Raw genomic sequence first — 7,500 nt, forward strand, 5'->3', positions numbered from 1 at the left:
AGTGGAAAAAGAGAAGCTTGACAAACACAATGAAAATGTATGTTGGACTATAGATGGATTTACTGTGTAATCTGCAGTGCGTCTCCACAGTTTAACTACAGTATTTCCATTTTACTCGACAAAAAACAGCACGTTGCATCGCCCAAAAAATGAGATGCATTTTTTTTTTTTTACAGAAATTCATAGAATTCAAAAGTGTTTCTCCTCCTGGAAGTTTGACAACAATGTTGCCAAAGCATTAAAATATTAAAGTACAACAGATAACAGTAATGTGAGTATCATTCCCTCAGTCTCCGGTGCTTTCTTCCCTTCTTCTGAACTCATTCGAGCTGAACGTCACAGTTCCCTTGAGTTGATTTGAGGGTTATTGTAACGTGGAGATCAGCTCCTAATCAAGAAGTGAGAGCAGCTTGATGCATTCCAGTCAGGGTGTGACGACGCCCTTTCTTCAGGGCTTAAGGGGGGAACGGCACACATAAGGCATTCTGATCCTTCTTTCACTTAATGCAGACGTTTAATCAGCAGATATATTCAACCAGATACTCTTTGTTTCTCGACCCCTTTGGGACTTCTGTGCTGTCTTAACTTTTCTGATTAAGAGGGATTATTTCCCCCCTTTACTTCTTTTCAGGTGAATTCATTTTTCAAATCCCAGTTGACCGCCTTTCCCCGAAAACACACAAACAAACACCCAGAGCTGTGATTTATTGCCGTGAACGGAAATGGAATGAGACAAAACACACTGTGGTTGTTGGGCCGTCACACCTGGACGCAGTTCTTCTGTTGCCCTCTAGGTGGAGGCAGTGAAAACTGTGTCTATTTTTAGCTCGGCGTCGGTTAGCGGACACGATATTTATAGCCTGAGATCTGTTCACTGTTATACCGCTCAGCCACACACACACACACACACACACACACACACACACACACACACACACACACACACACACACACACACAGTGTATCCTCCCACGCACACTGGAAGGCATATATACTCGCACACACACTGAGACACACTCACATGTGTAGTCATTCAGAGGGTATCGGATGCCTGAAGGAGTTCTTCTCCATTAAAATGCTGCTGACAGAAAAAGATAGCTGATGTAAGCACCACACACACACACACACACACACACACACACACACACTCACACACGCTCACATGTTCATGGAAGTCAACGGAGAGAATTTAAAAATATACATCGACAGTCATAAGATATTCATGCATGCACATGTCCGTTTTTACACACAAAGCAAGCATGCTGGCAGCACGCCTTGACGTGCTTCACGGGGGGGGGGGGGCAGTGTTTGTTCTCTAAGTGCCTCTCTAAAAGCCCCTAAACCAGCTCTCCGGTTCACACTCCGTTGCCCGCTGAAGCCGGCTAATGCTCCCTGTGGAGACGCTTCGGCACAAACACTCATCCGCTCGGATTCCACGGGCCTCAAACGCAGAACAGACAACACACAGCGGTGATGCTGCAGCTGTGGCTAGTTAGCGGGCAGCGGTGAGGGGAACACGCACGGAGGTTATAGAGCCACTAAACACACAGATCCATTCGTTAGACCAAAAGGAGAATAGTTTGAATATGTACTGTACGTGTTCAAGGCTGAAAATGAGTCTCGGTTATGAGAAAGCTCAGCTGCTCCATTTTCAGATTATTACAGCATAAATACTGTAGAAAGAAGAGAAGCTTTGTGCTCATTGGTCAAGCTCAGAACCCATCGGGTATCAGCCTGACAATGATTTAGTTTCTTGGGGGGGGGGGGGTGCATCCAGCGGGTACCCGGACCGAGACTTCCTCTTCTGCGTGCCGGTCATTGTTTGCAGCCCGATTAGCAACTTGAGACTTGACAATGGAGCGAGAGTTGAGAGGCGACGTCTATGAACCTGAAGACGTCAGCCGGATGTCCACAAGATACGTCTTCTAATGGACATCCATCCAACGTCCAGAAAAGACATTACAAACGTTCATTCAGGCTCCCCTGAAGACGTCTCCTGGATGTCGGAAAACCACATATTCCTGAAGTGTTTTAGCCAAGTTTTTGCTCGCTGGGGAAAAACTAAATCGTCTTCAGATGATAGCTGATGGGTTTTTCAAGATTTCATTTCGGCCGCTGCGTTCCCCTGACTGTCTACTGTTCACTGACACGGCCGTCGCCATGTTGGTTTTTTGACAACAAATGAACGGAAGTTACCACATTTGAAATGCTGAGGAGTGAAGTAGAGAAGCTGTATTCAGCTCTGTTAGCAGCAGAGACCTGTCAATCACCGTGTAGCCCCGCCCTACAGCATCCCCTGCTTTATGGTCTGTTTGACTCTAAATGGAGCATAATGTACTAAATGAACATCATGCTGTATTGAAGAAGACTGTAAACTAGAGATTGAGACCATAAACTCATGTTTACAATGTTTACTGAGGGAATAAATCAAGAGAGAAGTAGAGTCATTTTAGACTAGACTTCTATACAACCAGAGGAGTCGCCCCAAACCAAAGCCCGCTCAATCGAAACCCCTCAAAACTACCCGGACCACAAACGAAAACCAGAATGCTTCCAAAAACGTCCCATTCCTAGGTTCTGGGATGAAGTCGGCTACTGAGTTGTTGTACAGAAGATGAAGAGTGTCTGAATCAGTTTGGCCTGAAACAAAAAACAAAAGGATACAAAAGATCAGAACAGATACAGAACCGCCCTGTTTTCAAGACGCAACGCTCTGAAAACGGACGACACTATCAGTGTATTTGTGAGTAAAAACTTCTTCTTGCAGCGATCTCAACTCCTGGAAGTCGTTTCTCAAAACCCCCAGAGAAGCAGCTCACAGAGGAACAACGCCGGGTCGGCTTCATCCCCTCCTGTTTGTGTTTTCGCGTCATTAATACTTGTCAACTTGTGTTGTTCCTCTCTGTCAGCCTGAATCAATACTGGGAGTTCTTTGTCTCACTCTCCTCCATTTAGCATTTCTTCACTCGCCTCTTCATCAATACGCTGAAATAAAGTCTGCCAAGAAGTAAACAGAACTGATGTTAATGACACAAAAACAAGTCATTAGGGCACCTGTTGCTGAACGAGAGCACAATCCAGCTGAACGCACAAACTAGGTGTTGAGGTTTGGCTCACCAACAAAACACATAGTGTGTGTGTGTGTGTGTGTGTGTGGGGGGGGGGTATAATAAATACAGTCACAGCAGTTTCCCCCCATTTTGACTTGCCGCCGAGCTGCTTTACATTCACACAGCAGGTGAACGGTGCTGAACTCATCCCGACACAAAAAACTAAACAAAGCTATACAGCATATAAATGTGCGTTTGTGTGTGCACTCGCTGCAGCTTTTCTATTGTGCATTCATGTTGCACTCCGCTGCACCGAAGGTGTGTGTGTGTGTGTGTGTGTGTGTGTGTGTGTGTGTGTGTGTGTGTGTGTGTGTGTGTGTGAAGATGAAATAAGGTACCTGCCGTGAGCGGGTCAAACTCACATCCGCCGCGCCGGAGAAAACAAAATGACTATAAGGTGGAATTTAAGATTTTGATTTATTATAGAACACTGCGGTGAGAAATAATAAAAGGGAGTCGAGTTGAACTGCGACGTTGAACTGCCGAATCAATCTCAGGAACGAGATGAAGAAGTTGGAGGGCTGAGGAGGTGAACGAAGCCAGGAGGAGAGGAGACGCTGAAGTAAACACCAGATTTTTTCTTTTTCTTCGATTAGCGGCGGATGATGTGGTGACAGCTGCTCGGTAAAGAATCCAACCGGTTCGGGCAGCAGGCCGGAAGAGACCTGCAGCGAGGAGACGTGTTTACTCTGCACACACCGTCCGTCTGGAGGAACCTGACGGAAAACTAGTAAACCGCTCAGCTGTGGGTTTCTGTGCCTTGCCTAAGGGCACCAACGGTGGTGGTGGTGGTGGAGGCAAGAAGGAAAATAGATGGATATTTAAAAGAGTTTTATGTAGAAAATGAAAGAATCTTTTTTACTCAAGTGGTTTGAACTGTGAGGCCTCATATCAGCTTCAGATAAACTTTGGATCACACAGAACTAAAGCCGATCCTGGAGTCACATCATGAAGGGATCTCTTAGAGTCCAGAATGGAGAAGAGGAATGATGGCTAAGAAGCTAAACTGGTGTCAATGTTCATCACCAGCTTTTTGGATTTTCAGGTCAATAAGCCAGGCCAAACGACTGATGCAAATAATCCGTGCTTTAGCGTCATTTCAGGTGTAGCCAGTGGCTCGTAGCTAACGTTGCTAACAGCGCAAACAACGGTAGCAGCGCTGACAGAGTGGTTACCTGAGGGGGGAACCGGAGAGGAACCAGAGCGGCGTTCCCTCACCTCTGCTCTGGTAGACGTGACTCCACCGTATATATTTACACAGACAAAGAAGTTTGCTGCTTTATTAATTCTGCTTCACAGTGAAATTCAGTCATCAAAATCGGTTTTTTTTTACCAAATCAGTGTCTAGTTTCTAGCGCTTAATCAAGCAATCGTAATGATCGATTAATCATTCGAGTCATTTATCAAGCAAAATAAATACCCTTCAACGTCCTGCGAAAACCACGTATCTCCAGAACGTTTCATGAACGATAAATGTCCAGATTAGTGAAACAAATGGGTTTTTTAAATCGCGTATCGACGTGAAGAAGTGGAAACACTCCATCAGTGGACCGCGATGCTTCCAGCTTGGTAAATGTGAGGATTTGCTACTTTCTAAGTTTCATGTCGCTGTTGTTTCATCACATCGTCACAGAGGGTTCGACGAGAAGAGACTAGATCCCCATCTGATCTACAAACAGTAATCCCGGCGCCTCTTTATCGGCGCAGGCTGTCGTTAACGGCTACATATTTTGATATGAATGAGAGGTGAGACGAGGACACTGAGCAGGTTTCTGTTCAGCTTTATTGAAGCCACACAGTCAGTTCACAGCTGCCCTGACAGGTACCACTGCTGCACCGCGGACACTCCCATCTGCTGTGTGAGTACATGTGTGGGTGTGTGTAGGTGTGTGTGTGTGACTGTGTGACTGTGTGTGTGTGTGTGTGTGTGTGTGTGTGTGTGTGTGTGTGTGTGTGTGAGAGTCCAATTTCACAACTTTGGCAAAACCTTCAAAGACTTCATGATTGATGGTTAGGCAGGTCTGCGGTAGTTAAATAAGTTAAAACATTGCTACATTGTAAACAGAAATGCTGTACAGACAGCGAAACCAGATTATCAGCAGGTTAAACATGTTACGCTTCACATGGAGGTTTGACGGCAAAAAAACAATACAAAACACACACATGTGACCTGAACCATATGAACAGAATGTACAGCTCTAATACTGTAGAGTGACACTCAAACACTTCTCAGTCACACGGAAACACACAGGCTCTCATCAGACTCAGGTCTCCGGCTCCCTCTAGTGGTGGACGGCTGTAAAATGACTCCATGACACACACACACACACACACACACACACACACACACACACACACACACACACACACACACACACACACACACACACACACACACACACACACACACACACACACACACACACACACGTTAACGTAAGCTCTCTCAAGGTTTTGAAAAAGCTTAGTTTTCTTGGGGGGAAAATAAAAATGATGGATTGTAAATTGAATGAAATAGCAGCGTCTCCCAGTTCGTTTGTCATTAACGAGGATTCAAAATAAATACCAAACAGGTGGAATAGAGTGCAGCAGGTAACGGGTCCTACAAACCCAGAGGTGAGTCAGCATTTCAGCACTTCTGGTTCCCTCGTCTCGAAATAAGGTCTGTGGTGAACCCAAGAGAAAGACGTGTAAACGGCGGTTACTTCAAAGTGTCTAACTGAGACGACTAAACGTCCTCACTGGAACACTCGTCCTCCTTTAGCTTACTGGTGAGACGTGAAGTCATGTGACCGTAGTGGAACTCTTTTATAGCCTAACTTTAGCTTTTTATTTCTACTGATTTGTGAAGATCATCTTGATAAACGAGCATCATAAAGGTTTGTTGAGGGTGCTAACTTCCAGAGTTGGGCTAAAAATGCACTTTAATTTTATTTCTTATCAACATTTAATTATGGAATTCTTCCGTTCACTCTAAACTGGCCTTTGAAGCGGTGAAAGCAGGTACAACGTGGTCGTGTCGGGGGATTTTCTTCACTCGTCCTTCCTCGTACTAACCCTGGAGGACATTTGGTATTTTAGTGTATTAGTGACATCTCCCCACACACACACACACACACACACACACACACACACACACACACACACACACACACACACACACACACACACACACTCCGTCCCCCCCGCTGCTCTGCTCCGTCGTGACATTCAGACGAATGGGAACAGCTAAGCTCCAGCTGAGCGGCCCCCCCCCCCCCCTCTGCTAGCTGATGCTGCACTATACAGTGGAGGAAAAAAAAAAAAATTATGCAAAACACGACGTCTTCTGCAGTCACTGTCAAGTAGACACCGCGGAAAAATAAAATAATAAAAGGTTATTTACAAATGTACAGATTTAAAAGTCGCTTCATCCTTGAAAAGAGATTCTACTGTTAAAGCAGGAACGTCAGGATTCACTTTGACTGTGACCTCACTGAAGAGCTCAAATGTTAATTACAGGTTTTATACGAATGTGATGAAGTGATTTTGGCTGCATGTAAACTGAAACAGGACTGTGTCATGCGACCGTGATTCTAGTGCTAACATGCTGACATCAGGATCTTTTCACCATTAGATGGTGTCTTTAGCGTCATAAACGAATGGAGAAATGATTTGCTGAAGAGATAAGAATGATTGTCTTGGGATGCTGCACTTTGAAAGTGAAATGTATAGAAACTACATGTTCCTTGAAGAGGTACTTTGTGTCAGTCACATCATCGGGTGCCCATTAAATACGGAAGACAGTCGCTCCAGTCCTCGTCTGTACTATTTCAGATCCATCGATGAAAAACCTTTGTGACCCAAAAGAAACCTGACGGAGGAGACGAGCTGAGAGGAGGGAAGTGAACCGGAGACACGTCACCTTCAGGAGACGGGACCGAAGAGGAACTCTTCTCTCTCATCCTTCTTCCATAGTCGCTCCGACTCTTTCACTTTGACCCCCCCCCACCCCCCCCATCTCTCCTGCTCGGCCCAGGAGACATTTCACATTTACATCACATTACACAGTCTGAGATGATGAGAGCGCTGTGTACCTGTCAGTCTCCACAGAACACTGCTCCTACCTCCAGGTGAGGAGGAGGAGACTCCACACACACCCACACCCACACACACACACACACACACACACACACACACACACACTGTCTGTTGCTTCTAGCTCGCTAAAACACGGACTAATGAGAACATGCACGCCGTCCTTTTCAATTCAAGTGTCCTTTTTTTGTCCCGCAGAGGATCATGGGATATCTCTTCTACCAGAGGTCAGCTGACACCCGTGATTGAAGATTGTCCTTTCAGCCGTAAGGTGCAGAGCAAGCGTCTGTCCTGCCAAAGTGCTCGTGAGCAA

The 7,500-nt window shown here is 45.6% G+C and overlaps 1 protein-coding gene across 4 annotated transcripts in view; it reads right to left on the reverse strand.

The window, feature by feature from the left end:
- Positions 1-4,875: 4,875 nt before the first annotated feature.
- arhgef37 (Rho guanine nucleotide exchange factor (GEF) 37) overlaps positions 4,876-7,500 on the reverse strand; it is a 17,692-nt gene continuing 15,067 nt past the window's right edge. For all 4 annotated transcript variants that reach the window (XM_068714087.1, XM_068714085.1, XM_068714088.1 and 1 more), the window contains one exon: positions 4,876-7,500. This exon is cut by the window's right edge and continues 913 nt beyond it. The gene's annotated coding sequence lies outside the window, so the exon portion shown is untranslated.

The sequence above is a fragment of the Cebidichthys violaceus genome, unplaced genomic scaffold, assembly GCF_023349555.1.
Source record: "Cebidichthys violaceus isolate CVI_PGR_0920_01 unplaced genomic scaffold, fCebVio1.0.p SCAF_2, whole genome shotgun sequence".
Classification (NCBI taxonomy): Eukaryota; Metazoa; Chordata; class Actinopteri; order Perciformes; family Stichaeidae; genus Cebidichthys; species Cebidichthys violaceus.